We start from the raw sequence: 17,322 nt of genomic DNA on the forward strand, positions 1-17,322 counted from the left end.
GGCCTGAGCAAAGTGAGGAGATAAAGGCCCAACCAATTTGGTCCACCATGGCACCAACTATGATGGGCAATATTCTGGAGAACTGAATTTGTGATAAATAGATTTTTAATAATAAGCCATGTAGAAGTAATTAATACTTCAAAGCATGTGTTCTTTTACATTCGAAACTGTTAAGGAGCACAGACTGCATGAAAATATTTTCTAAATTTTAATTAACTTGGCTTCTGATACTGTGGAAGCCAATATAATTTAAACACTTTTAGCCTAATATATGACTTAATTTTGCCTAGAAGTAGAAACATCTTTAAATCAAATCTCAAAATTTGCTCTTCTGGTAAGTGGCCTGAGGTGACCTCTGAAAATGGTTAGCTATTCGCCTGACCTGGAAAACCCCACAAAATCATGCAAATCAAGAGGTTCAAATCTTCGTGTTCACTTTAAGAACATCTGTGAAACTGCCCAGGCCATCAAGGGTATGCATACCTGAAAGGCTACCAAGAATCTGAAGGATGTCACTTTATAGAAGCAAGGTGTGCCATTCCCCGGTAACAATGGTGGAGCTGGTAGGTAGGTATGCCCAGGTCAAACAATGGGGCTAGACACAGGGTCACTGGCCTAAAAAGACTGCTGAATTTTTGCTGCACTTGCAGATAGTAATGCTAAACTTACGGGTTTAGATGTAGATTCTCTGGTTACTGAAGACATCCAGGTGAACAAAGCCATCAAGATGCCACACAGAACTTACAGAGCTCGTGGGCAGATTAACCCATACATGAGCTCTCCTTGCCACATTGAGATGATCCTTACTAAAAAAGAGCAGATGGTTCCCAAACAGAAAGAGGTTGCGAAGAAGAAAAAGATATCCCTGAAGAAACAAAATTTATGGCCTGGGAGTAAATTTAGCATCAAATAAATTCTAATAAAAATAAAAAAGAAAATCTCAAAATTCAAAAATAAGAGTATAAGGGTTCTATTAATGGTAATGGCAGACAGGATTAGTCCTCCTGCTGAAGTCAACCAAAAAAACCTTCCCAATAAAAAAAGTAAATAAGATAGTATGAAATACATTCCAAAATCTAGGAGGTAAACCAGAGAAACCATACCCTCAGTCACTTTGTCCTGAAGCCTTTTGCCCACTAAGACAAAAAGGCTGAGAAACAAGAATGTTGATGAGCTACTGGTGGCTTTGCTGAGCATGGGGCAAAAAACCAAAGCACAGGATCCACCAAACCTGGGGACTCATATAAACCATCACCCAACTTTAAGGGCAACATCATCAGGATAAGGGAGTAGTGAAAGTAAAACAGAACTCGCATGACTCATATGACTTGAGGCCCTGCTTCATGTCATTTGTATAACAGAAGAGATCCCAAGTCTTGAACATGACTAACTTGGGACTGGTAGCATCTTGAAGCACCTTTCCTACAAAAACATGCCTTCTTGAGAAAGATATTATCTTAGGACTTATATGCTATTTCTATATTTTTTCAAATACAACAACCAGCACACAGGCACACAAGAAAAAAAAATCATGAACTAGCAGAAACAGACCCATAAAAAATTCAGAAACTATAATTATCAGTCACAAACCAAAAAAATAAATAAAAATAAAAGTAAAAAACTATGAATAGTAGGTCAACAACACCCACAATTGTAATTTTTAGCAAGTAGTAAAAACAGTAAGAAGGAACATAGGTGATATATTTCTTAAAAAGACACTGAGCTACAGAATTAAGAATCCCAGTGAACACAAAACAGGAAAAAGATTTCCACATGAAAACATTATGAAGATAGAGCAAAAAACCTAAGACAAAAAAACAAAACATTTTTAAAAGCAGGTTTCTTTCAAAGGACCAAGATTTAGAGTGACAGCTGACTTTCCAAATCAATACTGAAAGCCAAAACACAGTGGAACATTATCTTTGAGGTGCTGAAAAACAACCATAACCAATTTTACAATTTAATATCCCCAAAACATTCAACTTTGAAGGGAAACAAAGACACTGTAAGCAAAAAATTAAGAAAATTGGCCATTAGCACACCTGTATTAGATAACTTCTGAAGACTGTACTCAATAAAAGGAAAAAAATACCCAAAGAAAATTCAGAGATGCAAAAGAAATTAAGAACACGGACAGTAGTAAATTTATAGGGATATGTACTCAACATTGACAGTAGAGAACTGTGCTCTCCAACAGAAATACAATACTACCAATATAATTAAAAAATTTTTCAATATCCACATTAAAAAAAGGTGAAATTACTTTATTATAATTTCAACATAATCATAGCAAGATGAATTAATTTACATTGTTTTTCTACTAAGTCTTAGAAATCTGGTGTTTATTTGACATTTACAGAACATGATAATTCAGATGCTAAATGGTCATCAAAAATACTTAATCTTTATTTTTATATAAGTTTACAGTTGAGAAAGTAATTTACATACCTAAGTTGTTCTAAACATATTTAAGGGTTTTTAGACAAATCAATCAAGTATTAATTGTCAATTTTAAGTTAAAACTGCATAAAACCAAAAATTCAGTTCCACAGTAACACTAGCCATATTTTAAATGTTCAACAAACACACATAGATGTCGCTACTCTATTGGATAAAGCCTTTTCGCTGGAGTTAAAATTACAAATAACATTCAAATAACAACAATAATAGCATATAAACCAGTAAGAAACAAAATGGAGATAAAGTTATCCAGGAAGTGAGAAATGATCTAAGCACACAAAAATATTTGCCAGACTGCTCAAATCTTTAAAACTTAGAAAACTTAACAGAAAGACTGTGAAAAAGGTTTAAAGACAATTCAAAGAGGAGGAGATCTGAATAGCTAATAAATTTTTTTTAAAGTGCTTAATTGCATTAATAACCAGGGACTGTAAATTAAAACAATAATATAAAGCTACATTCATTAGTTTGGCAAAAACAGAAAATGGCAACTGTTGGTAAGACTGTAGAAAAAAGGGATCCATCATCTACTGCCAGTGGGGGATTAAATTGATATATCCACTTTGGAAAAGTTTGGCATAATCATACTCTACAAAATGGCATGCTAGTGCATAAAAATAACATGTTTCAGATCTTTCATAGTAGCATTGTTCATAATTGCTAAAAACTGGACACAATTTAAATGTTCATTAATATTAGACTAGTTAACTGTGGTTTGTTAGTAAAAAGACTAATAACACGACACTATAGACATTACTATACATGAACTAAAGCTAAGGGTACCAACATGGTTAAATATTAGCAACATGAGAGAAAATAACATAATTTACATATAGGTAAAATACAAGCAAAACTGACCTATATTGTTTAGGAATGTCGACATAGGTGGTTTAATAAAGTTGAAATAAAAGTAGGAAATAATTACCATAAAAATCCAAATAGTGTAAATTTCTGGGAGTGGTGAGGAGAAAGGAAAGATCAGGAATGGCGGGAGGAGTATGTCTCCAGTGCCACCAATGTTCTAGTTCTTGATTTTGGTACTGATTACAGTGTTCACTGTGTAACTATTCATTATACTGCATATCTCTGATTTGTGCACTTTTCTGCATATTTAGTATTTTACCATACAAAAATATTTTAAAATTATCTAAGGCACTTTAATTGCTATAATTTTTTTGTTGTTATAAAGTGGTACACATTTGGTATCAATATAAACTAAAATTTAAGGTACGGGAGCCTTGTTTATATTTGACAAGATTACTGCACACACAGAGTAGTAAGCAACAGGTAATGATACATATAAATAGGATCCACTGTCAAAACATGTAAGTGAAACGTAGAAAATAGTGGTATCTTTATTAATGATAGTGTACCCTCAGGACCCATTACAGAATTAAATAATACCAACACGACAGACACGAGGAATTTTAGACTCTTGGTCTTAATAGAAACCATACATGGGTGATAATCTTTCAAAGTTCCTTTACAAAAAATGATAACTTAAAGATCGGAATGATTTTAGTTAATACTGTATGAAGAGAATGTAAAAAAGCAGTGCTATTTTACTAAAAAGCTTTACTAAGGTAAATTCATGAATCTTTTCTTAAAATGTTGAATTGATTTATAAGATAAACATTATTTCCAGCAAAAAACAGCATTTAATTGAGAAACCTAAGGCTCTTAATCCGAGAATATCAACCAGAAACCTAGAACAAAATAACCATTTAAAAATCTCTCATCTACACTATAGAAAGGGAAAACTTTGATGATGTTCCTTTTCCAGCAACTCTAATACTCACTATCAAGGACTATACAATTTCATAACCCTTTCTGAGAACAGGCACTGGCGTTTAGTTGCAGTACAACGCAAAACATGGAGAGAAATTCCACTCATGACTTCCCAGTTTGCTCGCTCCCCAAAGCCACTCCAGATTTCCAGGGGTAGCGAAGTAAGGACTGACGGTCGTAACAGCCAATATAAGCAATCCATCTAATCCTAGAAGTTGTCAAAATTCACACATGGAGCTTGTCTTCCTGCCTTGACAGGTCCTCTGCTCTGAGCTGAAGCAGTCACCAGAGTCATCTGCACACTCCAGAGATATCGTTTCTCTCTTACACCAGGACCTCATCACCACCGAGTGTAGTCGTCATCCCGCCACAGATCTAGTTTCATCAGGGCTCCCTGCACTCGTCGGGGATTCGTCGGCAGGCTCGTAGAGAGGCCACGAGACAGGAGCCCGCCTGGTTTCCGGCCTGCCTGGCCTAGACAAGCCTGCCTCCCTTCTCGCATTCCTAGTCTCCAAACCCTTCCGTCCTCCCCCTTTCGATTAGCCGTTCGCCACTAGTGCCTATGCTCTTCGTCCTGAGGCCTGCCTACCCCATGTTACCTCTCAGAAAAGGCTGCCCTTACCAAGGCAGAGCCAGGATCTAGCGACCGCAGGACTAGCTTCACAGGCTTCTCTCGCCCCGCAGTCCGACCAGCTTCACCTGCAGCTGCCAACGACACACCACTACTCCCGGCATGCCCTGCGCACGCACCGCCCCTCCCGCCCCAACACGTGACCGCCTTTCGCCTCTGTCCACGCCCACTTCTGTTCCTCCACTTTCTCTTAGGAGGGAGGAGGGGGCTGAGAGTGTTAAAGAGTAGCAACTTCCTCCTACTCCCCGCCCCCGCCCCGCTACCCCCTGCTACAATGTCTTCCGGGTCGCGAGCGCCTCGGAGCATTCTGGGAAACCATTTCATTCCTCCCCTCCTCCTCCTGCCTTCAACCAACCAGCCTCCCGTCAGAGAGGGACATGCGCAGTGAGTGCCTCCCGTCTCTTTCTACCCGAACCCCCCTCCCCCCCAGAGCAGAGAGACCCCAGCAGCAGCAGCAGCTGATGATGAAGAGAGGCAGTGCAGAGGGGGACCTTTATTTCTATTTTTAAAGGGACAGGACACTAATTTTACCCCACTTCAACCTTGAATTGAGGGGGGTGGGGGGAAGGCGGCTGAGTTCCTTCCCCCACCCTCCAGCCCTGAGACCTGAGAGAGGGATTGAGCCTGAGAGAGAAGGAGAAGGAGTTTCTTCTTCTTCGAAAACCCCCATCCACGACTCCTACCCCCTCATCCCTCCAGTAGCCTCCCTCCCGAGCCCCCTCCACCCTCCTCCTCTTTGGCCGTGAGAGAAGAGAAAGAAACCAAAAGCCTCTTAGCAACACAGACCCTTCTCTGCTGCTGTTGCTGCTGCTGCTGCTGCTGCTGCTGCTACTGCTGCTGCTTGGCCCTGGCTGGAGACATCTCACTACACCCAGGAGCAGCCACTTCCCCAGCTCTCCTCCTCCTTCGCCTCCTCCTCCTCCTTCCACTCCCCCCCTTTATTACCCTTTGTGTCATCCTCCACAGCTCCAGGGAAGGCACTCAAAAGTGGGGGGCAGGAAAAGTGTGTCTGTGGGGCTTCATTGCCTTCCTCTGGCTCTGACTTTAACTCCGGGGCAACAGTAGCACCAAACACATACGCAGTGGAGCTCCGGTGAGGGTGAGGAGGGGTGGTGCTGGGGGGAGGGTAAGGAGGGGTTGGAGTGGGGAGGGGTGTGTGAGGTGGGTGTCCATCCTGTCAGATGAGGAAGGGCACTTTTATTTTTATTTGCTGTTGTCAAAAGTGGTTTCTCTCCTCCAGCTAACATCTGATTGTGTCTTGCTCCAGTGGGGGAGAATACAAAAACAACCCCCTCCTTCCTCCAATGAGGCGCCAGGGAAAGAGACAGAAAGAGGCACACTTTCTAGATGTCACTTAAAAAAAATTATTTGGAGAGCTTTTTTTCTATTTCCCTGGAAAAGCTCCACTGCATTTGTTTCTGAGTGGGAAAATGTCGGGATCTGGATTGTATTGGAACTGCTTATCCATTTGTAGACCTGAGTGTTTTCCCCTTTTTGGTTCTGTATGTGATTTGGATATTGACTTCAGTGTTGGAACAGACTTGATTGGTTTTTGCTTTCTGGGTTTAATTTTCTTTTTTTCGTTTTGTCTGACTTGCATCGAAAATTTCAAATTTTTAGTTGGTGGAGGCCTTTGGTTAGGTTTTGACTAGTATTATTGCTTTTTTTGTTGTTGTTAAATATTGGTTTCACATATCAGCATATAAAGTTCAAAGCTTAAAAAGCTTAAAGTTTAAATTCCACTTGTATTGTCTCTCCCCACATACGTTCCTAATATTTTCCATAAAATGAAAATATTAGCTATTTCATAATTAATCTGGATATTTTTTCTAATCTTTGTAACTTGTCTGAACGAGTAATCCCCATTGAAAACTTTATGTTCTGGCTGGCCAGACCTCTCCATCAATAGTTTGCTGGATTGGTACCACTTTCATTTTTAACTGAATTATTTATTTAATGTTGTAAATTGAGACAGATTTTTCATCTCTTGGGGTACTGAACCAAATTGCTCACTATATTGAAAGGAGACAAATTTCTAAGATATGTTTTTATGGCTCAAAAAATCACGAAGTTGGAGTTAGTATATTGTTGTAGTTAGACTTAAATTGAAAGATAAATCTAGATTTATCTTTACAGAATAACAGTCTTGATAAAAATCACTATTCTCTATTTTTACATGATATGTTCTTAGTGAATGGCTTTCACAAATGCTAGAAAGTATGTTTCTGATGCAGGCCTTTTATTAGGGCTTACATTGGAGGTGGTATTTACTTCATGCATATATTTCTTTATCCTTTCCTTGAAGATGAATGCACACATTCATACACACACACACACACACACACACACACACACACACACACAAACACACACTCCTCTCTGTCTCTCTCACACCCTTTTTTGTTACTGCATTGGTATTTCTGATCCCATAATTTATGTCAGCAAAAAATATTCTTCTGTAAAGCAGCAATTTTGTGATCAGACTGGTAATATGAAAACAGCAATTTGATCAACTAGAAAGGATTGAAGAAAAATCTAGGAGGATACTTGATATAAATATAATAAAGACATGATAATACTTTTATTTATTTTTTTAAATTTTCTTGATGTTAAAGCTAAAACATAATAGTTATATTTTAGTGGCAGAAAAGCATTGCATATGTAGAAACTTGTTCTGTAAAATTGTAATTATCAACTGTGTGCAAAAGTAGACACTTATACCCAGGGAAAAAAAAGCTGTGTAGCCGTAAACAATATGGTCTTATTTATCTCCTTTCTGTTATAAATTTGAACAGTTTCTTACCTTTCTCTGAGGTGTAAATGGTGCACGTTAGCAGAAATTTGTGCCAAGTTCAAGTTTTTCTCCTAACATTAATACTACTATTCCAGATCTACCTAGGATTTCTTGTCTTTCCCTTAATACCTCAGCAACTTTAACATAAGTAGACTTAGTGAAGAAATCAATTTTAAGGAAAGGTAATTATGAAGATAATTGGAGTAGTAGTTGCTCAACTGAGTGAAAATTTATAGTCTTGATCATACCTTTACTTTGTTTCTGTTTTCCTTTGAAAACATTTCTTATGCCACCACCCCCAGAGTTACCCGGTATGGTTGGAAGATTCCATACTTCCTTAGGCTGAATAATGATTTACATTTAGAAAACCATTTATTTTTATTATGGGTTTTTTTTTTTTTTTTTTTTTTTAAGCATTAGGATATATTTTAGGATTGTAATTTTCAGCGATGTGATATCTTGGAGGTCACTTTATCCAACTCAAGATCAAGAGCTTGAGGAATTTACCCAAGGTTCCAAGGCCTATAAGTGGGCAGAATAGGGACCAGAGAACTCAGGTCTCTTGACATTCATTCTGCTGCACTACCTCATTTTCCTTTGTCAGAAATGAAACAATCATGCACAATTCTGTGTATAGCACTTAATAGTTTTATATGAAGGCATATTTTTCCAGAAATATTAAGGTAAATGCTTTAAAGCCATAATTTTGTCCATTTATAATTTAATAATTTGTAGTTGATTTTTTTAAAAAAGGTAGAGTACTACTATTTTGGAATATTTCAGCTTCCCCTAAATGCTTATTTTTTCCCCCATACTTCTTGCTAATTAGTAAATATTCTTGATACTCTTGTATTAAGGACCCATATATATAAGAATAATGCATATTGTATTATAAATGTTTACTTGTAGTCTTGATCTATGAATTATTTAAGGCTAATTTTATCTCATTAGTGTTTATATCCCTCACAGCACAGTGTCTGGTCCACAGTAGGCCCTACTAGTTGTAATTGATATTAGAGTTGAGCATATTTGAATTTCTTTATTCCCATATATGAGATTCCTTTCCTCCTTTCTTCTTTCCTCCTTGCTACAGTTTCTTCACTACCATGAATTTTTTTTTATCTTTACTGTAGGTCTCACTTTTTTTAATAGCCATATGATATTGTTAAATCCTCTTAACAATATAGTACTTTTAATAAGTAAAAACATAGTCCCTCTAATTCACTATTTGACAAAAGTGATTTATTTTAAATAAGAGATGATCAAAAAATTCCAATTAAAAATACACTAGCAAATGTTCAGGATACACTTCAATTTCATTTCACTGAGTGACTGGTGCAGTAGATTGTCAGAATGATTGGGCAGCTTTTACCAGCTCTATAAAGCAACTGTTACTTAGGTGACATGTTTCCCTGACTTTGTTTTTTTGGTCCTTACCCAGACAATTATCAACTTTCCAGTTTTCTATGGATATGAAGATTTACTCCTAGTCATCAGTGGGACCCCATGAAGTCAGCCAGAAAGCCTATGTCCAACTTACGTACCTTTGCAAACTTGTCTGGATTTTGATTGTATGTGCAAAACAGATTGTACTTAGTTATTCATTAAACATCTATTGAGTATCTACTGTCTGTCAGGCACTGTGCTAGGCATCTGAGAAACAAGGATGGTCCCTACAGTTAATGTGAAGAGATATCTTAATTGTATTCCAGAAGTGTATTGGTCATATCTTTATTTTGATGTTTTTACCTAAATAAATTTTATAATAACTAAATGGATACTGTTAGGTGGAAAATGCATGTTTAACAATGATATTGCTGTATTTTATTAAAATAGAAAAATATAAAAAACTTTTCCACTTAATACTGTATTCTGGGGATTTCTATTCTGTATATAATTCACTAATTTTAGGTCATGAAAATAGTCTATGTGGCTATCATTGCTAGTATCTTATTGCTATATACTTTTATTTAAAGATGACCAACACCGTTCATTAAAGTATCTCTTAATAAATTATTACCAAAAAAGAAAAAACTTTCCCAACTTAACTTTTTTTCTCAAAAGTAACTTTTTTTTAATATATCTCATATAACAGGTTATCTTTCATGGTTCATTGGAAATCATTGTACATTATCATTTTGAGCATTTAGTTATTTTCTACTATAGTTTAGGCTGACAGTATTATTTAATTATCATGGAATAATTATAGTATACACTAGTTTTGGAATTTTTAATGTGTACTAGATATATTCCTTCAAGATTCCCATAAGAAACTTCCCAGTTCTAGTTCTAAATTAGTTGCAATTTTTAATCTTTATTATGTGATATTGTTACTATAACTTTAGTAAAATGACTTGGAAGTTTCTTAGTCAATGGATATTTCAAAAACAAAGAATACTATCTTGGTTCCTGTCATGGCTTTTATATGTAATTTAAAGTATATTAGAGAGAAAGAGATTTCCTGGTTTTTCTTTGCCCTCCTAAAGTATACCTTTTAGAATAATACTAAAATATACCTTTTAGAATAATACTGATTCACAATTTAAAAGGAGGGGATCCCTTTCTGGTAGAGTATCTTGTGAAGGCAAATAGAATTCTGAGGGTCAATTCTGATCTCTTTCACATTCATGCTTAATTTTCCATTTTAATGATAATTATAGTTAGCATTTATTATAAGTGCCTAGCATTGTGATAAACATATCTATCCCCGTCAGTTCTTACAGTGGTCCAGTGAACTTTGTAACATTGTCCCCATGTTAGAAATGAGGAAACCTATTACTGACAGAACAGCATTTTATTATATAGCGGCAAAATACTCCATCACAGTAAATTCATGACATGTTCTAACTCAAAACAGTCGCAATAAAGAGTTTTATCAGTAAGTACTCTGATAAACATTAGTAAAATCACGGCCCCAGTAGCTTATTGATAGAGTGATGGAAATGTGTAAGTTTTCAAGGACAGGAAAACAAAAAACCCAGGCTTTTATAAGGAACATAGATGCAGACCAGTGTGCATCTTGAAGTAAAATATACGTAAAGCAGGCTTTGTATGGCAAAAATGACACTTAGGCCTTCTACATATTAAACTTCCTTTATCTTTCATGGAGTTAAATTTAGCATTTTACTACATGAAGTTTGGAGATTCCAACAATTTGTGACCCAATGAATATTTACTATGAAAATTTTTATATAACTGTTGATAGTGGAAAACCTCTAAGCAAAGGGGAGTTTATATTGCCTAGTGTTTTGGTGTATGTACACGTACCTTATATACCTTCGATTTTGCATTATTTTCATAATAATAGGATTAAGTTTAATGTACTCTTTTTTTTTTTTTTAGTACTACTTAGAGTTAAATATTTTTAGTGTAAGAATGGACAACTTGTGGGATCCTCTAGATGCCTAAATTATTATATAGTTCTTTAAAGCAGCTACTGAATTAAAATACTTTTTTGACCCAGTTAACCAGATTTGATTTGTATATCCTTTGCTTTTAGGAGGAAAATATAATTTTTAAAAATTCTATTTTATTAAGCAAATAACTTTTATGTACATCCTAAGTAAATATACATTCATCCTGTATACTTATGTTGACTATTATCCTGTAAGTGTTATGTCAACGCATTATGACCCATGGAGTTCGGAAATTTTTTTAAATGCTAAGGAACTTTTCTATGTCATCTATTATACTTCAGAAAGGAAAGTTTATAACAAATCTTGCTTTTAAGAACAATCTGAATAGTTAATGGGATTATTAAGTCTATGGTCCCAAATAATTTTCTTAGATAATCTAAAGGTAATTCAATTCAAAGTAAAGATTCTAACTTAAGCATTTCTGTTTGAGGTATTTCTTTATCATGTAAGATTTCAGAAGTTGAAGTGACTCAGTATAACTTCAGAGAGACAATGTGAGAACCAGGCTTAACATCTATTAAGGTATATCTTTTAATGTAGCTGGACATAATGGAGAAGATAATCACTAATGATACATCGGGTGAAAAGCATATACTTCATTCAGAGTTGGATAAGACTAATTCTGATTTAAGTCCTTATTTCAGTTGACCTAAATAACCTTTTCTTAGAGAACTTGTAATTATATCTGTGTCATTGTGTAATTTATTAGAACGTATTGTTTCAAAGGACTAAAATCAGTTATATAAATCAGTTACCAACCTTGCAATGGTGAAAAATTTTTGCTCATCCATGTTTCACTGGATTCTTTGCCAATCAACCAAGATTCATTAATGAGAGGAAACATTTCTGTATAGTGCTAGTATTACAACTTACATTCTTTTGCTGCCTTTAAAAAAATAATTAATGTCTGTATCTCAGAAGTTAGAAGTAAACCTAAATTGTTTCTTATGGTTGACCAAGTACTAAATTAGATTTATCCTTGTATTCAAAGCTATTGTTTTCTATTTACCTTGAGTCCAGAAGTGTCTGCTAATCTGTTGACCACTAATTAACTTAATCCATACATTCTTAATGTTACTAGTACCTAAAAATAATAATCTAGGCTGTGTACATACACTCACTGCACTGATGTTGGGGGAGGGAAATATTCTGCATTCAACCAAAGAAGGTATTGATTTTTAAATAGCTTCCTTACTTGAGATATACTGATCTAAAAAGCAGCTGCTATGTAAGATAAAAAAAGGATTTTTATTTATTTGAAAGGTTAAATGTAAAGTTTATCATTAATGAATATTAAGCAATATCAAAATATTTAGAAAGTCAAAAATATGTTCCAGTAATGAGAGAAATGTAGGGCCTATTTTTTACCATTATTCCAAAATCATTTTCTTCTTCCACATTTGTCATACAGGAGTTTGTGCTGAAGGATTTCTTGGCCATTTTAGAGACTGTAATCTAGTTAAAAGGTTTGTTTATGCTTCCCATCTCTGTTCTGCTGATGGTATTAGAATGCAGGCCAGAGCCAGACATCTAACTGTTTATAAAATTCAAACTTCAATTAAAGCTACAGTGTTCAGTTCACTATATATCAGGAAGCTCATACCAGCTACAGATATCTCCAGTAATGATGGCAATGATTTTGTGTAGCCATGGGCTTTTCATATCATGCCTCTCTTTATGAATACTTTTGTTCATTTAGGAGGTATTATCATTTAATTATTTCATAGAAGTCTAAAAATGAAGCTTATTTCTACTATAAATAGTATTGCATTTCCTTTAACAATTTCTTTTGATCCAGTTTGTATTGTTGCATATCTTATTTAAATGGCCTCAATTTAGTTTTAAGATTAGTAAATTCTGTAGTAAATGTTAGTTTGCTATCCAATTGCTGTGACTACTGTTTTTAGTTTGAAGAACATAGCAATAGTTGCCTATTAAGAAAAAAAGTAGTAGTTTTATTATTTCAGTGGTTTTACATGTATGGGAGGAGACTAGATCCACATAATACAGATTTTAATTTAATCTTATGTTGCTTTTCTGGTCTGCTGCTCCTGCTATTTGTGGTTTCTATGTTCTAAATGTGTCAGTAAACTTTTAAAAGTTATTTTTTTCTTTCTAAACCTGTTAAGAATTCTTTAAAAACATTTCTTCAGCAGCTTCTCTGTTTTTGCAAAATTTACCTCACCGAGTTAGAAAATGAATTGTATGTGTATTTGTTTAAATTTTCTAATTAATAGGCAAATTTGCTATATGTTGCTTTTTCTTTTTTATAAAAATAAAATTTACTTTTTAACTTTAGACCTTGACTTACTAATCTACACATTCTTTATATATATATATTATTGTAATATAAATTTGTAGGTGGTTTAAACATTTTAGAAAAGATGAAAAATTACTAAATTGAATGAATACTTGCTAAAACACTTTAAATTTTAATTAAGAAATATTACAATGAAAAATTTATATTACTCATTTTTCTGGGCACTAAAAGAAATTATTTGTTTGTTTTGGACTGTTATAAGATAGACAATTAGGAATACTACCTATAGTATCTGAAGATACAGACTAACAAAAACCATGCAAAATTTGGATTTGTAGGCTAAAAACATGGAAACAACTTAGCTCTAAGACAAGCTAAGTTGAAAATAAGTCACAAAATAGTATGCACAATATGATCCCATTTATATAAAAAAATACACATAGAGAATAATAGGCATGCAACGTAGTCAAGTATATATTTGCATATATAATATTTATGCTATATTCCCATATTTATAAAATAGATTGTATATAACATGCTTTATATTTATATGAATATATTAAGAAAAGATCTGATAAATATGTACCAAATTATATCCTTGGTTTATAGAAAGCATGTATATGGGATGGTGGAAGGTTGCAGGACTCTTATTGTTTTGTATACTTTAGCATTACTTGGATTTATTTTTAACGAGAAGCCTCTATTCATGTAATTTTATCATAAGAAGATATACTTTTATATTAAAGGAATGAGATATAGAATGACCCAGGAAAATTGCAGTTCTAGCCCCTAATTGTCACATGAAAATATGCCTTGAATACCTTGAAGAAAATTGAGTATTGGGTAACAATCATCATAGCTTGATATAGAATAAAGTCTCTTAGACTGATTTCATCTTATTTAACAGAATGAAAACCCTAGTCAGTTGAGGGAGGGACAATGGACATAATGCATCCTGATTTTTAAATATTTTGCTTTTTTATTGCAAAATACGTTTCTCACTATCCTGGGAAAATGTAAACTGGAGAACCGGTGGTTTAGAATATCAGTCATAAAGTGGTAGACAGTAAGTCAGTTTCAATCTGATTTAAGATATAATGTATGGGCCTAACATGCTTATTCAAAATACAGATTGCATAGTCACTTAACATATTTTTCTAATGTTTTCTATATTCAGGTACTAGTTTGAATAGAAGACAAAAACAAAACTAGGTTTTAAGATTAAGTCCCTTTTTTTAAAAAAAAAAAAAGAGAGTGAAACATGTACTTGAAAAACACTTCAGGAGCCTTTGTGAAATAACATCGAACTGAGTATGTAAATATGCAGAGTAGAGAAGCAATTAGAATTCTGTAGAGTTAATCACAGTGGACTTCCTGGGAGGACAGGAGTTAATCAGAGTTTAGGTAGAGGAGAGATCCTAGATTGGCACTGAAGAGAGTAATTCAAGTTAAGACAAAGCTTCCAATGGGATGAGGGGATGAGGAAGCTTATTTTTACTAATTTGAAAGCCAGGATTAAAATTCAGCATAACCTGGTAAATTAGGAAAGTGGTTAGAAATACTATACCTAACAGTTATGTTTTAAAACTTTATTTTCCAGAATGCAGGTTAGAAAAGAGAAATAATTGCATTAAAAAAAAAAAATAGCTCTTTGCAATTATGACTGGAAAATCTGTTGGCGTCTAAAGCGAATATATTCTGAATATGTGCTGGAAATGAAACACTATAGTTAAAACAGGAAAATTTTATCCAAGGATACTAACTGAGGTTCTTTTTCCTTTCATAATTAAAATTCATACCCAGGTTGGTCCCTAGGATCGGTAGTTAATAGTACATAATTAAAACTACAAATCTTATATATAAATAAATTCTAAAAATAACAAAAAGTTATAGCTTATGTTTTCTCCATTTAATTTACAAGTTCTATTTGCATCTGATTTATTTCCAACTGGCCCCATCATGTAAATTACCATCCTACCTACCCCTACCACCATGAATTGAACTCTTTTTCCTAAAAAATAACAAGTTTAAAGAGTTCTATCAAATGGCTTTGTATTTTGTTTTCACCTGAAAATTCATAGTAATTTTTTAAAAAGTATGTAGGCATCACTGACTCAGTGCTCCTTATCTTTTTTTTTTTAACCAGTGTTTTGCCAGTATCTTTCTTCAGCAAATATATGTTGATGCTTATTATGTGCTAACTGGAATAGTGATAAAAATAGAAATGGGTCTTAATCTTTTGAACTTAAATCCTAGAGCTAGAGAAGGCTATGAATAATATAATGAGAGTATAAATGCAAACTTGGAACTGTTCAAATTGCTGTGGAGAGGTACATGGTATTTAATATGAGGGCATTTAGAAAGATATTTTAACCGATCACTGGGATTCAAGGGGAGTTTTGTTTTGTTTTGTTTTTTCGAGATAGTATTTGGTTAGTTGAAATCTTGCTAATGTGAGTTAACTTGATCACGGGGAGAAAAAAGTATTCTGGAAGGAAGGAACAGTATGTACAAAGGTCCTGAGTGGGGAGAGAGCATAGTACCTAACATTAAATTAAGGTCAAAGTGACACAAGGTAAGAACTAGAGAGACGTGGTAAAGGTGATGCTTGGGAGTCATTTAGGAGCCAAACTGCAGGATGTTGTTGGCCAAGGTTGTCTTTATCCTTAGGGTTAATATTTAAACTTAGATTAATGTTCTTTATGTTAAATGCAAAAAATTTACTACTACTTATAAAAGAGTACTGTTACAGGAGTTTGTTTATATTTCAGTTTAAAATTCATAAAGCTTTTTCCTATGGAATCATTGTTCTAGTGGTCAGGTCTCATAAAACTCCTTTAACACAGATAACAATAGAAAGTAATGAATTGTTCCCTAAATATAACCAGGTAGAGATTAAAAAAGAAAAACAAGAAAAGGGGTTAAAATTGATGTCTGTCTATATGTAGGAGAAGGTCCTAGGTGTGATTAACTAAATTGTGAATAACAGGAAAAAAGGCCTAGGTTGGTATAAGAGATCATAGCAAGTGGTTGTAGGGGACACATCGTATTGGACAACTTAAGAAGACCCTCAGCTGCCACCTGGATGTGAAATAGTGTGACATCTGGAGCAAACCAAAATAGGGTAGAAAACATTACACTCGCAAACTGAATGTTCTAAATCTAAGGCATATTTGTGTCAATGGTATTAGAATACAAAAATTTTTTAAATTCTTTTAAGAAAAGCAGAATTGAAAAATGATAGCAATAAAATACCAACTTTATTTTGGCTATTTTTAAAATAATTAATACAGTCAGAAGTAATTATAAAGTACTAAGTTACATTAACTATTTTAGACCTTGACGTTAGCCTTGAAAATATTGATGTTTCTCAGAGTAGTACTTTTAAAGACAAAGTTGAAGAAATTTAACTTTTAATTCTTGTTTTCCATTTAACTTAAACCATTGTCAATAAAATATTTCATGTCGATCTTTAAGTTTTAAACTTCTGAACACCAGTTTCTGATCATATTAAATAATATACAGTCTAATAACTGAAGTTTCAAGAAATGCCCCAAATATTAAGAACATTATAAAAATTGATTATGTCCCTTGAATATTATTAAAACCAAAATATCACAAAGGTTTGTTAAATTTTAAGGAAGAGGTAAAATATATGCAAGCTTTCATTGAATAGACAGGGTACATCACATTTTGTTAGTTGATGAATTCTGCCAATGCATCTAAATAACCCAATCTCGAACTTACCTTTCTAGCATTCTCAGGTATGGTGAACTATGCTTCGAAAGCAGATTAACATCTAAATTTACGAACTGCAGAATTGAATTTAGTGATTATTTATTCACTTATTTGATTTTTTACTTATTTACATAACATTCTAAATGAGACAATATCACTAGCATTGATTTATTTTTTCATGGAGTGTCTAGCAGACCACTGATGATTCATAGACCATAAGTGTTTGGGAAGCTTA

General features: G+C 34.1%; 2 protein-coding genes and 1 pseudogene across 2 annotated transcripts in view; 2 read left to right on the forward strand and 1 right to left on the reverse strand.

Moving 5' to 3' along the window:
- The window catches only part of ORC4 (origin recognition complex subunit 4), a 77,129-nt gene extending 72,135 nt beyond the window's left edge, over positions 1–4,994 (reverse strand). The window contains 1 exon segment of the mRNA XM_039855725.1: positions 4,848–4,994. The gene's annotated coding sequence lies outside the window, so the exon portion shown is untranslated.
- Positions 362–913, forward strand: LOC120597117 (60S ribosomal protein L17-like; annotated as a pseudogene).
- Positions 4,995–5,315: 321 nt separating the features above from the next.
- Positions 5,316–17,322, forward strand: part of MBD5 (methyl-CpG binding domain protein 5) — a 369,565-nt gene continuing 357,558 nt past the window's right edge. Inside the window, exon 1 of the mRNA XM_039855722.1 lies at positions 5,316–5,882. The gene's annotated coding sequence lies outside the window, so the exon portion shown is untranslated. The remainder of the gene's footprint in view (positions 5,883–17,322) is intronic.

The sequence above is a fragment of the Pteropus medius genome, unplaced genomic scaffold (assembly GCF_902729225.1).
Source record: "Pteropus medius unplaced genomic scaffold, Ma_sr-lr_union100, whole genome shotgun sequence".
In the NCBI taxonomy this organism is placed as follows: domain Eukaryota; kingdom Metazoa; phylum Chordata; class Mammalia; order Chiroptera; family Pteropodidae; genus Pteropus; species Pteropus medius.